We start from the raw sequence: 17342 nt of genomic DNA on the forward strand, positions 1-17342 counted from the left end.
CCCCCTGTTTCAGAAGTATGTTGTGTAGGCCTACTTCCGTTTATTATTCATTTAACATAGTATATTCAAAAGGGGAGCTCCATGGAGCACATAACACCGTCAGGCCGGGTAGCCAGCTACCAGCGCCGTGTGAAGCTCTTTGAGCTCGGGAACATTTCCAGTGGGAATAATGTCGGGACGTCCAGTGAGTGTTGGCCTTTCACACATGAATCGAACGCATCCTCTCACCAGAGATGGAGATCGCCTTAAAAAACTACATCAATGCGAAAGATTGACCATGTGTTTCCTTTATAGTCAGGGGATATTAATAAAATCTGGGAATGTCACGCTGCCGACCCGGAATGTGTGTGGAACCAATAAACAGGAGAGCGAACACTAGAAATGACTTGAGAAAACACTTTACTTTCCTTAGAAGACTAGAACACAGGATACGCCACACAGGGCAGGAACGCAACATAAAAAACATACAGGGAACCCCAGGAGGAACAGCAGCGCAAGGATGGCGAGTAACCAACTATAATCCGACAGAGTCCAACAAACACATCACTTAAATCACAGAGTCAATAATTGGCACAATAGTCCACAGCTGTGTTCCCAGGAGGAAACTGTCTCTCAAGTAGGGTGGGGGAGGGGAACACAACAGGGCAGGTAGGAGAGAACATAAGGGTGGCGGACCAGGCATGGTACGTCCTGGGACAGGACGTGACTGCACCCCCTCTCCAAAGGCCCGCTCCCCAGGGACCGAAGAAGGAGACAGGGGGCAAAGCCAACCAGGGGGGCCAGGGGCCGGAGATCCTCGCGGGGGGAGGGTGGGGTAAGGGTTGGGAAACCTGCCAAGGGTTGGTCAGAACAGCGCCCCAGAACAGTACAGGAGCCGGTTAACCAGAACACGGGGCCCAGCAGACCTGCCTGGGCGGCACCCCCGAAACGGCCCCACGGCAGGAACCCCCCTGGCATCGACCACGGCGAAGGTGGGCGTCGTCATGCCACCGAACATAGGATCCGAGGCCCGTCGGACAGAGGAAGGGTGAGCCGAGGGGAAAGGCCGTGTACAGCACCGGGACCAGGGAAAGGGAAAAACGAGGAGGACCGGGGGGGAGGGGACCGGGCAGCGGTGAGTCCTTGACGACTGGAAGCAGGCTGCCGAGTGCGGACCCCCCTCAGTCGAGACACGGGGGACGAGGCGAGGGCCGATACCCCCAAACGAAGACCCCAGCAGCCTGTCGGCATCTCGTCATCGCCGACCCGGGAGGAAGGAGGACTAAACAGCGGACAGCAAACGGGGCACCAGCATAACCACAACTCGGGAACCCATACAAACAAACAAGTCATTTCTAGTGTTCGCTCTCCTGTTTATTGGTTCAACACACATTCCGGGTCGGCAGCGTGACAGTATAATCCGACCATAAGATGGAACCAGTATGGAGCGGGTCGGAGGGGGACAGCTGCGAGGACCCCCAGGAGGGTGGTTTGGAGCGATAGGGAAGTGGGAACACAAACCGTGCCGGCTGCGCCTAATGCTGAGACACAAACTGTGCCAGTGGAGGAGGTTAGGAGAGGCACCTTCGTCGTCGGGGACCAGTGTGGCGAAGCTGTCCTGGGGTCCTCCCGTCGAGAGAGAGAAGGCGAGTTTCAGCCAGCGGCGTTCCATGGGTCCCCAGCCCGGAGAGGGAGGTCGGCATCCAGACACCGAGAGAGACCGACGGCTCAGGGAACTGAGGGAAGGCCTCTGCTTATACTGCGGCCTACCTGGCCATGTCATCATCCGCTGCCCTGTCAGACCCGTAAGGCTTTAGTTCTAAGAGAGCTCCTGAGTACCCCGAGGGGGCCATTTTAGTAATGTTCAGGTTCTAGCCCTGAGTGGCTTGTTTTTTTTCTGTGTTTTTGTTTTTCAGCCCTGCAAGGCTTTTTTTGGATTTGAGCTGTATGTGTTGTGTTTTGGATTTGTCTCTCACCTCTTGTCCTCCAGCAACCCGCGAGTGGGTTGCTGGAGTGTGTGTTGAGATTGAGAAAACACTTTACTTTCCTTAGAAGACTAGAACACAGGATACGCCACACAGAGCAGGAACGCAACATAAAAACATACAGGAAACCCCGGGAGGAACAGCAGCGCAAGGATGGCGAGTAACCAACTATAATCCGACACGGAGTCCAACTAGAAAAAGTGCCCTTCTGGGCACAGGTCTCCACCAGGAGGATAGGTGTGTGTGCTGTTTGGCAAAATGTGAGTAATTTAAACATGTTTTTTTGTTTGTTTGTTTGTTTCTTGCAACAATTTTCTTCATTTTGTTGAGGAAATGCAGAGCCAGATCACTCATAGCATCTCTGAGGATAGAATTCTGGATGAGCAGGACATGTGCAGCATTTTGTACAAAACGGGCTACTCCTGAAAACTTTGGAAGGCAATCTTAGCTAATCAGTGTAGAATCTGAGAAATCCAACAGGCTCGTCTTGATCACATGACTACAGAGATCATGTGTACCGATTTGCGTGAGATTTGGATGAAATCTGTGCAAAACAATGTGTTTTGCAGAAATCGGCCTCATGGTGGCGCTATAACCGGCAGATGTGGAGGAATGCAGGGAAAATGTTTTTCCATGGCCTCTAAGGAGTGCGCATACATAAATTGTATACAGACGGTGCCGGAGATAAGCTGATAACGGACGGACGGAAGGACGGACACACGGACGGAGTGCAAAACATACTCTCTCCCCATAGAGCACCGAAGTCCTGACGTCACTGCCCTCTACTACCAGTAGAGGGCAGTGAGCGAAAAGGTTCATGTATGTTTTTATAAGCATTGTACTCTCCATAGGGGGGTTTTAGATCGCCTCATATAAGAACTGTGTTTGAAAAATAAACCGATCACCACGGCCTTTTCACTCATATGGATATGAAGCATCGACTGAAGGTGGAAATGTACAAATATACCCAAAGAGTAACAAAATAAGCGTTAGAAACGAGCCAAACAACCCAGAGACTACATTTCCGGGTAGGCTGCTTCTGCCCGCAGCCCGTCGCACAACAGAAACTGAACGTTAATTACGTTTATTTTTATTTTTATTTTATTGATATATAATGTATCGTGGTTAGTACGAGTCGAGTCACCACCAGCTGAGCTTACGTCAACGAGGAATCTCAGGAACGCAATATGTTGACAGCTGGGCGTGACGTATATGCTCAGCGACATTGCATTCATATGTAGTTTCAAGGCTTTTGCGGTCACATTAATTCCATTTTCTCTAGAAACTGGCTGTATCAAATATGAATGGACATCATTAACGACGCACAGCCACTCCCCTGACAGAAACGCCGAGGTGGTCGGTTTATTTTTCAAACACAGTTCTTATATGAAGCGACCTAAAATCGCCGTTTGGGGATCTCAATGCAAATAAACAAATACATGAACCTGGCGATTGACGACCTCTACTGAAAGTGACGTCAGACTTCGGAGCTCTATGCCTTCGGCCTGGTGGAGACAACAAACACATCACTTAAATCACAGTGATTTAAGTGATGATGATAATTGGCACAATAGTCCACAGCTGTGTTCCCAGGAGGAAACTGTCTCTCAAGTAGGGTGGCCGTTTTTAGCCCAAGGAGTGTTTTTCGTGCAAAACTAATACTTGGAATGGATTCAGAATGATGAAAACCCCCTAGTTTGCCACGTCACATGCTATTTAAAGCATAATGAAATTTAGAACATTTTGCCATATATTGGCTGTTGATGGTACCCCAACTTTCAGCAGCTGTCAAAAATTCCCCTAGGGTGGTTGAATATAAACCAATGTGGGATATGTTTTTTGGTCCGGTTTGTTGGTCCATTCCTCGCCCTGATGAAGACCATAACCAGTCGAAACATGTTGGCATTTTTATAGAATAACATTAGTTTTAACTTTACATCTCTCCTCCACATTTTTTGAGTGCTTGGATGTCCTCTTCCGTTGTATGTCTATATTCCCACAGACTGATCCTAGAAGCACCTTCAAACACTTTAAAGACATTTTTATCTCCTGTGAGCACCCACTTGGCCTCTGTGTTTTTTCATTGTGGTGTGGAATAGTTGTCTGGCTACTCCCACTTAATAACATGGGGTTCATTAATTTCCTTCCACAGACGATGACAGATGTGGAAGTGCTCTGTTGTTTTGGTTGCATAGGTCCAGAATTAAAGCCAATACTGCAGATAAAATGCTGCAAATTTCAGCCTTTCAAGAAGATCATATTTACATAATTTTCACTTCAAGAAAGAAGGAAAAATAGATTGATTATGTTATATGCAGCCATTTTAGGAGCCAATTTCAGGCATCACAGGCTCATTGTCATATGACTTCCTAAATCAGGTGTATCCAATCTGGTGAAGATTTGTAGAAAGAAATCATGTTTCTGCAGCAAACAGTGAAATGTGGGGTCAATCAGATTATGCATTCATGATTTGTGGCGTTTTATTTGTAAAAATAGGCCCCTCCTACAAACATTGGAAGCCATTATAGCCAATCAATGTGGGATATACCGGTATTTACGATACACAATGTGTCCATTATTATTATAATTTTTTCCCGGATAGGTCAGACTGGAGACACAAACCAAGGGCTGTGCAGAGAAGACTCTCAGATTCAGTTTGAATCTGTGAGTTGCACAGACTTTCAATGCATAAACCATATGGTCTGTACTGCAGTGGCTATGCACTAAGTGACTCAGCCACCAGGCATCCAGTAATGTGTTTTGGACATACTGTCACATACAGTAATCTGTATGAGTAGTAGCAAAAAGTCTGTTTTAAAGAAAATGCAAAAACAGAAAAAAGGAATTGCGATGGAGGTACTCCCACAACTCTAGATGAGTCTCATATGTGTCCTGGTTACCCATGAACATACAGCCATATTTACCTACTGGCTGTGTTCATTAGAAATGTGGTGCTGATGTATTTTCTACAGACGTTTGTGAGAGTATCCCTGAAGACACCAACAGACACACCCACCCACATGCACGCACATGCAACACACACACACACGCATGCACGAGCGCAGGGGTGAAAATTGTATCTCTGCCGTAGGCTTACATCAAGACAAGTTGTGACTACACTACACATGAGGTAATATTGTAATACTGCTCTGAATACCACACGTGATGTCTTGTGTGAGACAAAATCCCGGTGGAGATTTGTTATTTCATGTTTTGTTTGTTTTTTCTTCTTTTTTTAACAATGAAACATGTTGTCCATAACAACTGCCTCTTGTTAACTAATTATCATGTTTAACAGCTTACATATTAAAAATATCATAATGTGCATCAATTTGGAAAAGAAAACTATGAAGATGTTATTAGGGCCTGTTGTCACGGAAACGGTCAGTAGCGGGCCTGTTGGGCACCACTACTGGAAAAGCGTTGTGTTTTTTTGTGTTGGGTTAACAATATTATGTCATGGTGTTTTACAGCCAGACAAGTTTCCGGCAGTTCCGACTAACCTGCCTGTGTAGACACTACTAGACAGGGAAACATTGGACTATCATACAGTACTACATCGGTTGGCCGTGCAGGAAGCAGCAGGAATGGAAAGCTGGCTCATGATTGTACAGGGAATCCCATCGACGTGGCTCATGGTTTCCAGAACCTTTGGGAACAGCGGGAGTGTTCTTGGTTGGTTCTTGGAAAATAGCTAGTAGGACTACTTCTTTCTATTCCTTTCTCCGTTAGAACACATAGGCAAAGGCTTATGAGTATAATGGAGCAAAGCATTTTGTAGAATCTCGCATACAATGGATTACTTTTCCGTAAAGATATAAATAAATAAATATCACCTCCTTAATACCAGTGCACTCCCAGGCCAGGGAAGCTGGTGTGTTTAATAATCCTTTTTTATGCCTCATTTAACCATTAAACAAACATATACGGTAGGCCCACTTCGATGACTGGAGTCCCCCCAGACTCTATACTAGACCCTCTTCTATTTTCACTCTAATGTCTTTGGAGAAAATAGCTGATCTACAAGCTCAAAATGCATAGCTTTGTGTAACATAGCAAAATTTTGTAAGCTTGTAGGAGTGCTATGTTTTGCCAAACATTCGTCCCAGAATAAGGATGCTAGGATTTATGTGGTTAAACAAAATACAAGCATTCATGTTTCATTGAAGCGGAGTGAAAAGTAGATGGTGTAAAAGTTAGCTAGGAAGAAAGTGTCAAATTAATGTCAATTAAAACCTCATTCTAATAAACCCAAAACTGTCATGTTAATTAAATGGCTGTGGTTAGATGTGGCCAGGAGAAGAGTTACGGTCACTAAGTGCAATATTACAGTAAACTTACCAGCAGCTTAAATCAGAAGACAAACCATATAAGGTAGAATTAGTTTACACCACCTCCTTATAGACTAGTGATCCCAAAAGGTAATTGTTATTGTGCTGCTTTTAAATAACGTACAATTCACTTTTGTTTTGCCAGAATGTGGCTCTTGTTGTGCCACCTTATGAACTCACCAGATGTTTGGATGCTTTCCGCCTGAGGACGGGTATGAATAAATCAAGGACAGCATACAAATCATTTTAATTTGCATTCCACTGCTTATCCATTATTTCCCTTGCTCAGAATGATATTTTGTCAGGTCCATCCATTCCATCCATCCATCCATCCGACAAGTCCGTGTTGATCACATGACTATAGAGATGGTGTATACCGATTGGCCTGATGTATGGATAACATTCTGGAAGTTCTGGAAAAATTGGGGCAGAGGTTCGTCGTTGACACCCAGGGAGTGACAGACGGACGGACACACGGACGGAGAGGACGGACGGACATACGGACGGAGTGCAAAACATACTCTTCCCATGCCCTCGGCCTGGTGGAGACAATAAAACTAGTGTGTTATGTCTCAATAGTCCAATATATCTTTTGGCAGTAAATTCAATGTTACAGTATATGAGAGTTTAACACAACTCCAGAGAAAAGTGGAATCTTCCACGGAACGTCACACTAACTCTCTTGACTAACACTAAAATGACCAAATTCTTCTAGGAAGTAGGCCTACTCGTCAAGTTTAATATACTAGACCGGTGCAGTATACGATGCAAATAGGGAACGACTCCATAATACATAGTCCCAAAAGTCAGTCCCATAAATACATATGCATGACCATATGTGGGCAACTTCTGCAAAACCAGATCTCTATATGCTTATTTGAGCGTGGTTCTGGAAAACTGCCTATCCAACCGATTGAACGCCGAGATTCTACAGTCCCTCAGGTTGTCTGTCGACACACTTGCCAAATTTGAAGTCAGTCGTTCGGATGGTTACTTCTAGGCTACTAAGTGAACTACAGATAGATTGACGGGCGGAAGTAGGCCTACAGTACGTACAGAGATTTTATGCATTAGCCTAATTGTAAGAATATGAGGCAGTAGAATGAGTAGATTATTAATCAATATATTGACCATATTATACCACTACAGTCGAGCGTCCAGTCTTGCATACACAGACAGACATTTTCCATTCTACTACACAGTTTTTCACTCTAGAGGTCACTTTAAGGCCATCCATATAATATCCGTGTCTATTTGCATGACTAAACCTCCTCTATTCTGTGTCATGGAAACTTTCTTCCAAGACAGGGCTCATAAAAAGTAATGCAACTCACAGTGTATTTGGATTGGCCGAGTGATTGAAACCAGCTAGGCTTGAGTGTGATTGACTGCATGAGCAAAAATAATACGGACTTGAACCCTCACCTTAAATGCCCTTTCATCATGCTACCTCCTGTCTGCCAGGTGGAAGACAGGAATTCACAATCATTCACTCAGTCGGAATCAGAATCAGCTTTATTGTGACATCATAGGTTAACGGGTGTAAAGCGTGTGAGTTATTATTATTTGGGGCCAAGCCCGATGTTGGCTGGTGTGCTAGTTTCTTTGAAGCACGTCTGTATTGCTTTCTTTGCACTCTATTTACGTGACCATTTATCTTGTTTGTTGGATAATATGTTGTTTGTCTGCTGAATGTCTATAATAATTGTAATAGTAATGTTATTGTAAATATTGTATCTGTCAGAGTCTGTAAACTGTACGTCCTCCTTCCCTTGGCTTAAACCGTAATCTTATAAACAATTTGAGAGATATCATGTAGGCCCTATAGCACTCTTAAATATCCATACAGTATGTAATCAAAAATGTCACACTCTGCTATCCACCTGCTGTCTCTAACACACAAGATGTTCTGGACATTGTAACATCGTGTTGATCCCTATGAGCTTTGACTGTTCCATGGAATCTGGGAAACTCAGAGCTGCAGCTGCTAGTGGCCATACAGCTATGTTGTAATATGGGAAAAGAATTCCCACGATAGCATCAAGAAATGACGGCTTGAAGAGACGGATAGTGTGATTTAGGACAAATGGAATCAAATGGAATCATTTCAGTAATGGGACTGTGGTCCATACAGTTTCCTCTCAAAGGTGCAAAATCCTTGTCTCAGCATGCAGTCCTGTCCTCATGAATTATGGTGCACACATCAGATGCAGCTGGTCTAGCATTGAAATGTCATAGAAACACACATTTCAAATATCGGAGGTGGTTAGGTGAGACAGCGGCCAACCCATCCCACCCACATGGAGTCTGTGGGGCACCTGAACAGGGTGAGTGATGATAGATTCATCTCCCCATGAAGATCTACAATGAGGCACAAATTCTGTATAAGGACACTGTCAGACGTAACTGTGTGTATTCTTATTTTTGAGGGGCGCTAGCCCCTCTTATATACAGGTTTAATGTTTGTCTTTCCTAGACAAACATTGACAATGGACAGAGTTTAATGTTTGTTTTGTCTGTCACTGAGCAAATCGGTATATGATGTTATGTTATGATATCGCGATGATGTAAGATGATATGGGTTGGTAAAGCGCCCCTCACTTCACACAAGTGTGATTTTTTTTAGTGGGTGTATAGTGTTTCATTTAGACACTTTAGCTCAGGATTAACCATTTCTCATTTATTGCAATGATATTGCATGTAGTTTGGTGGTGTGGCTAGATCTGCTCATGTGATATTTCAGATTACCTGCGCAAACATAATCTGAGATCACAAACACCCCAGAGCAGAGCATAAAATACATAGTTATTACATGAACATAACATTGAACATTCAATTACATGATTTTTTTTTTTTTTAAATGTTCGCCTTTATTTTATATTTTTTATGGAGGGACAGACAGTCGGCTGACAGGAAATGGGGGGAAGACATGCAGTAAAGGCCGTCGGGATCGGGAGTCGAACCGGCGGCACACTGCCAGACTGGATTACCAGCCAAGGTGCCTGGACCACTGAGCCATGGCCCAGGCCTCAATTACATGATTAACACAATATATGCCAGGTTCGAGATTTCTCATTTATAGCGTTTAGACCCGGCTGTGCCACATGACTAGAATTCTCGTCTTTTGTTGTCTATTAATCCAGAAATATACTATTATATTTACCGTATTTGAGCTTCTTTTAGCTTCCCGTCGGTAGGCAACGCTTGCTTCCATGGTGTGACATCATCGATATCCAAAAACTCTGCTGTACGCAAGCGTGAACTTTAGCTGTGTTTTTCTCATTTCTCCCATTTGGTTGCCTCACGCATGATATGTTTGAGCATATATCGTTTCTAACACTAGCGAAGGGGATCCACGGTGACTCGAAAATGGGAATAAGGGCATGTGTGAGATAGCTTTGTAGTGAAGGAGAATGAAGAGAGTTTGATGTGCCTTCTGTGCCTATACGCTGAATTGTACACTTTTTGTTCATTATTGATCTATTCTACAATTACTTATCTACTTACCCTGTAACTGTAACTTAATGCTGTGCTGCCTCTGGTGCCGGAATTTCCTCTGCGAAATCAATGTCTGTCTGTCTGTCTGTCTGTCTGTCTGTCTGTCTGTCTGTCTGTAAAAGTGTGACCCTAAAATGTGACCCTAAAAGTGTGACCCTAAAAGTGTGACCCTAAAATGTGACCCTAAAAGTGTGACCCTAAAATGTGACCCTAAAAGTGTGACCCTAAAATGTGACCCTAAAAGTGTGACCCTAAAATGTGACCCTAAAATGTGACCCTAAAATGTGACCCTAAAAGTGTGACCCTAAAAGTGTTACCCTAAAATGTGACCCTAAAAGTGTGACCCTAAAATGTGACCCTAAAATGTGACCCTAAAAGTCTGTCTGTCTGTCTGTCTGTCTGTCTGTCTGTCTGTCTGTCGTCCGTACGTACGTCCGTACGTACGTCCGTACGTCCGTCTGATAAGGTGCCAGTTATTTTTGTACTTTTCTCACTGTCTCACCAAAAGGACAGTCCGCACCAATGGACTTGTCGCAACTCCTTGCTACAACTTGCAACCATTATCGCAACTAGTTGCATTGCTGTGGCCAGTACTTATAAGACAGCAACACACCAGCATTGTACCAGACCTAACCTTGCGTCACCAGACTTTCCAGCTCGGAGGAAAGCCTGGGGATCCGGTCTAGGCGTGGTTTAGACCAAAAAAAATCACACCCATGTGAACGTGGGGAAGTGAGGGGCGCTCTTATCATCATACATCATCTCATTCCGGCCAATCACAATTTGTGTCCTCACCTTCGTCTTCAATGTTTGTGTTTATGCAATGTTTGTGTTTACACAAACACTCAAAACTGGCCATTCACTGTCAATGGCATTCAATGTTTGTTAGGACAAACACTCAAAACTGGCCATTCATTGTCAATGGCATTCAATGTTTGAGTTAGGACAATGTTTGTGTTTACACAAACCCTCAAAGCTGGACATAGGAGGGATTAGCGCCCCTCAAAAAGAAGAAGAAAAAACTCTGCATCGCTTTGTTTTGGTCCCCCCATAGAATTATGGTCCCCCCCCAAACAAACTATATTCCAAGAAGTACTTGAAGAAACTTGTCAGATTCATACTCCGCATCTAGGATTTTATTGGGTAGGCTCTAAAATTATGATGCAGGGAATTATTTTGGGTAATTCTGATTCCAGTTTGGGTGTTCCGGACTGATGATTACAAACCAGGCTACAACATGACGTAACTTATCATCCGCTCCAGACCGGATCATAAATGGTAATCCTCCCAGGCTATACTAGACCACACCTCAAGACCAACAACGCCCATCAGAACACAGGTGAGCCAAGTACATTTGGTAATTACAGATTGTGGGTGAAAATGACAACCGTGTTGGTTGTAAACCATCAAGGATAATTGTGCTGGTGTCGGATAAGGCCCATCATCTCTGGCCCTGGCCTTCTGCCTGGCAGAGATAAAGAGCCGCCCACCTGCTATGCGTGCATAGGAATCCTGGAAAATGTTCTACTCAAATCTACTGTGTCCTGCAGAAACTTGTAATGTATCTTCAAACCAACACAGTTCTACGTCAAATACCTGAGGGTATCTTCAAACCAACACAGTTCTACGTCAAATACCTGAGGATGATGATGAGATGATGATGATGCCTTGACAGAGCTTATGTATACACCAGGGATACAAAAGGCACAATTATAAATGTAAGCCTTGTTTAATGTTGATATTTCATTGTTTCCATGGCCATAGCCATGCAGCTATATGGACACCAAGGCCTGCACCTCTGTATTTATGTTATAAAACAATGTACAGCATGCACAATTACGTCATGTATAAGTGTGTGCGTGTGTGTGCGTGTGTGTGTGTGTGTGTGTGTGTGTGTGTGTGTGTGTGTGTGTGTGTGTGCGCGCGAGTGTGTGCGTAAATATTATTATTATTATTAGTTGATGTTTACTTTCATCAGAAGGTCATGGAGTCCTTCAATTAAATGACTGAGGGTCTGTACTGTATAGGCTGAGGGTCTTTACTGTATAGGCTGAGGGTCTTTACTGTATAGGCTGAGGGGTCTGTACTGTATAGGCTGAGGGTCTTTACTGTATAGGCTGAGGGTCTTTACTGTATAGGCTGAGGGTCTTTACTGTATAGGCTGAGGGTCTTTACTGTATAGGCTGAGGGTCTGTACTGTATAGGCTGAGGGTCTGTACTGTATAGGCTGAGGGTCTGTACTGTATAGGCTGAGGGGTCTGTACTGTATAGGCTGAGGGTCTTTACTGTATAGGCTGAGGGTCTGTACTGTATAGGCTGAGGGGTCTGTACTGTATAGGCTGAGGGGTCTGTACTGTATAGGCTGAGGGGTCTGTACTGTATAGGCTGAGGGTCTGTACTGTATAGGCTGAGGGTCTTTACTGTATAGGCTGAGGGGTCTGTACTGTATAGGCTGAGGGTCTGTACTGTATAGGCTGAGGGTCTGTACTGTATAGGCTGAGGGTCTTTACTGTATAGGCTGAGGGGTCTGTACTGTATAGGCTGAGGGTCTTTACTGTATAGGCTGAGGGTCTTTACTGTATAGGCTGAGGGTCTGTACTGTATAGGATGAGGGGTCTGTACTGTATAGGCTGAGGGTCTGTACTGTATAGGCTGAGGGTCTTTACTGTATAGGCTGAGGGTCTTTACTGTATAGGCTGAGGGTCTGTACTGTATAGGCTGAGGGTCTGTACTGTATAGGCTGAGGGTCTTTACTGTATAGGCTGAGGGTCTTTACTGTATAGGCTGAGGGTCTTTACTGTATAGGCTGAGGGTCTGTACTGTATAGGCTGAGGGTCTGTACTGTATAGGCTGAGGGTCTGTACTGTATAGGCTGAGGGTCTTTACTGTATAGGCTGAGGGTCTTTACTGTATAGGCTGAGGGTCTGTACTGTATAGCCTGAGGGTCTTTACTGTATAGGCTGAGGGGTCTTGTAGTGCAGCGGTTCCCAAATATCTTCGGCCATGCATCCCCTGTTAGCTCCTGACCTAGCTACAGCCTACATGGAAATATGTATACATTTCCTATTTATCCACATATATGCATATATATGAACCTGTCTTGAATATGGCATATATATGCAGCATAGGCTATATTCTGCATATACTTGCATATATAAACCCATAGCACCACCTTTTCATGCCTTTTCATGTCGTGCACCCCCTAGAAGGCGCCCGCGCACCACAATGGGTGCACGCACCACAGTTTGGGAACTGTAGTGTATACGCTGAGGGGTCTTTACTGTATAGAGGGAGGGGCCTTGTACTGTAGGATGAGGGTCCACAGAATTTGAGGTACATACATTTTAGATTTTTTTGAGTGGTGAAAATAGCTTTTGGTTGGTTTTCACAACCAAGTGTTACTGTTGTGCAACCTAACACACACACACACACACACACACACACACACACACACACACACACACACATCAACTATGATAATTTGGGGTGTTACAGTACAGTACAGTGACAGTACAGTAGAGGGATTTTAGATTAAGGGCCCCTGGGTACTGGCTCCACTGACCCAGTCCATGATCCATCCATGATTTATTAGGTGATTTGTGGCTAAGGAGAGACTTCCCAGCATGCATTGGGGTGTGCTATGTTCTGTTATATGCGTTATTCCCTTAGAGTATATTCCCTTAGGTTATTCCTCATTTGCCATGAGGAATGTATTGAGGGGGTTTGTTGTGTGTTATTGTGCTTCAAGTCATTGATGTATGTTCATTTAATCATTTATTGGTGTATTTGGGGAAAACTATGTTTGACAGGGGTAACCCCCCGCCATTTTGTGTGTGAATTAGTTTGGTATAAGTGTGCTTGACAGCCATGAGTTGTGTGATTGAACCCACTGTTCTTTACAATATCATCTCAGCGGCTTACACAACTTTAGCAGACTGAATATTATGTAACATTTTGGCATTCACCAGTGGAGGCTGTCAAAGTGAAGTGATGTTTTTCCTTGTGACACAACTTTAAGCCCACATGTGTTTGGTATATTATTACTGTATGAGCTACCGTGTGTTTGAATATCAGATCCCATTTAAACATTCGGATACAAGATTATTTTGATGATATTTGTAATGGCAGACGTGTCACGTGTAGAATTTAAGCATTCACTGAAAACATTAGTAATAACAATACATCTTGAACATCACGTGAGATTTGAGGAGGAAATCAACAGGGTAAAGACCTCCTTTGAATCAGACAGTAATTGCCTGATGAGGGGGTTATTTATTGGGTTCAATTTGTGTTGCTCTGGCCATTGTTCCTGGCAATGCGTCGGACCATTAATCTGTTTCTCTGTAGCCTATGACACATGCCAGAGGAACGGAACATTCAAGTTACAATTTTATAAATCCTATCAGATGTGAAAACCCCTCAAATTCTTCTTTTGTAGTCCTTCCCAACTGAAGTTGTCATGATGAATTAACTGTTGCCCATACATAATATCGGTCGGTAGACTCAGTTTTCTAACTAGGAATTCAGGCCTATGCAAAACAGTGCATTTGTGTAAATTAAAAAATGAAAGCATATGTGGTATTCATGGATACTATATACTATACATAAAATAAGTGGATTGTTGCATTTGATTATGAAAGGTAAAAACAAAACAAAAAACAAAAAGCCTCAGATTAAGTCAAAACAATTTCATTATTATCATTACATAATTACCTGCAAGTTTTAAATAATGGTTAATCATGCCATTCAATAGATCGTACAGAATTTATTTTTTATTTTGTTTACATTAACTGCATTATTAACAGTAGGTCTAATTCTAAGCAGGTACTACATATTGAAAGTAGGCCATAATATGATGTGCAGCTTTGGTAAGAATAAGTTGACCTGCCAATTGTTGATCTGTGTAAGCCTCCCTCTGAATATATTAGTTATGGACCATATAACTAATACACAACTGAATAAAGACACAGCTGACCATAGCTGTGTCTTCAGTGGGACTGTGTTCACTATATTCACATTATTCATTGGATATAAAACAATAGCTGTTCTACAAGCCATGTGAAGTGAGCTTGTATTTTTTCCCCAAGACACCATTGTATGACAAAGTGAGATAGAGCTTAGCTTAAGTGGTTAATACTACTCACTAGATTCCTGTTTTTGTTTTGCTGAGGTATTACATGACACCGCTGTAGTGTAGAACCTCATCCAACAGTGAGTTTTGAACCAGGAGCATGCTGGGAGGGTAAACGTCGCAGCTACCTAATTACATTTACACAGCTGCTTCGAAGATATTGTTCAGTGAGGCAACCCCGGTGTCATCTATAAAACATGAATACTAACTATTTCTTGCGCCAATGAGTCCCTCCAATTTGCCAATATCGTTCATGTGGGACTAATTAAGCTACAGACATTGAGCTCATCCTTGAGTCCCATTCTTGTAGGCTGTGGGAGAGTTGAGATACAAACAGACTATCCAAATAGCCAACAATATAAGGAGTACATTATTATTATTATTATTATTCATGGTATCCATAATGTTAACATACCTATTTCAGTTAAAAGTATGTGTGAATAGGTAAATGACTTAGATGCAAATATTGTTTTTTCTTGAACTAGCTCCTCTGCAACTAGATGCAACTGTGCTGATAATATAGCACGCAAACCAGAAAGGCTTGACTTTATGCCTTCATATCCATCACCAGCTGGATGGATAATCCACAATTTCACAGACCAATTTAAAGGAAACATGCAAGACAGGGAGTTGGATTCAAACTTGGGTCCTCACGACTCACAAGGAGCATGTGGTCAGTGCTCTAACATAGCTGAGCCACCAGGCAGCCCTGATTCCTCTTCTCTAAGCCTTTATAGACCACACTTGCATGAAAGTAGCAATGAGGCATTTATATAAAGCAACTGGTCTCAAAGTATAATGGGGTCTGAGAATGCCAGCCCGGAAAATAAATTAATCTATCATACTGTAATACAGTGTAATAGAGATGAACATAGGAAAAGTCATTAACAAAAATGTGTTTGAATGCAATGTTGGTGATCTCATCTTTCCTGACTAATTGATTGTCATTGCCGATAGTCGAAGAAAAACTAAAACAAAAAACATAACCATGGATCCTCTAACACAGTGGTTCCCAAACTGTGGTGCTTGCTCCCCTTGTGGTGCGCGAGCGCCTTCTAGGGGGTGCGCGACATGAAAAGGCTAATGGTGGTGCTATGGTTTTATTTGAAATATTTTAACATATTAGTTTGGCAAGTATATGCAGAATATAGCCTATGCTGCATATATATGCCATATTCAGGTTCATATATGTAGATAAAAAGGAAATATATGTCTCTATATAGCTTATGCAATTTATATTCCCATGTGCAGGGGTGCGTCAGCTAGGTCGGGGAGCGTGTCTAACAAATGTGTTTTCGTACAAAAACAGTTGTAAGTTGTAAATGTTCAAAAATATTGCCATCCGTATTTCCTAGCAGAAGCACTGCCGTTATTCCCATTATGGTTAGATTTCTAGGAAGCTACAATATATTTCAGTTTATTTTACTTAAATAATCTCTGGTCGTGACCACAATCTAAGATTGTCTGCTGCTTTGTCAGTCTATTGAATGTAACAGAAATACCAGGCGATGGCTTTTATACCCAACAATTGGGTATAAAATTACCATTACCGTGGCAGACTTGACGAGTCTCCTGCTCTATTGACAACTAACAATGAAGTGGATTCCGCACACTTACAGTACAAGTTTTAAAGTAATCTCTCAAAACACATTTTCTTGATTTATTTTTTTTAACTAAATGGGTTCCCAGAGTGGATGAGTGAATCTTCCACTCTGACAAAGCTTTTATGGTTTATTCTTAGTATGTTTTTAACAACTTTGAGAAGTTCTTTTCAAAAATAATGGGACCATGAATTGTTACTATATTGCCATGTTTTGCATATTGTGCAAATGGTATGCTTGTAAGAATCACATCTGAGATCTGTTAGGCTTCCTAGGTCACATTGGTGAGGGCACGGCTGAAATGAATAGCAGGAAAACTTATTTTATGAGGCCGTAGAAACTAATTATGTTTGACTGGTAAGACCTGAAATCCTCAGAGAGTTCAGAGTTCAGAAAGTTTATTGTCACATTTGGATGTACACTCATTGTGAAATTCCTATGCCGTAGTGCTCCATAATAACATAGACATAAACATAAGACATGCGTAGCATGATTTAATTAAGCCTGACTGAAGAGTGAAGACCTGAAGTCAAATTAAATCAGATCAATTAAATCAATTGTCTCAACCTGAGCCGAGCCCTAAAGGCCCAGATTCCTGTGACCTCACCCCGCATCTCCAACACAAGCAATGAAGTGAGAAATACAGCATGACCTTGACTGAACCCGTCACAAACAGTGTGTGTGTGTGTGTGTGTGTGTGTGTGTGTGTGTGTGTGTGTGTGCGTGTGTGCGTGTGTGCGTGTGTGTGTGTGTGCGTGTGTGCGTGCGTGCGTGCGTGCGTGCGTGCGTGCGTGCGTGCGTGCGTGCGTGCGCGCGT

Source organism: Electrona antarctica (assembly GCF_951216825.1).
Source record: "Electrona antarctica genome assembly, chromosome: 11".
NCBI classification, from domain to species: domain Eukaryota; kingdom Metazoa; phylum Chordata; class Actinopteri; order Myctophiformes; family Myctophidae; genus Electrona; species Electrona antarctica.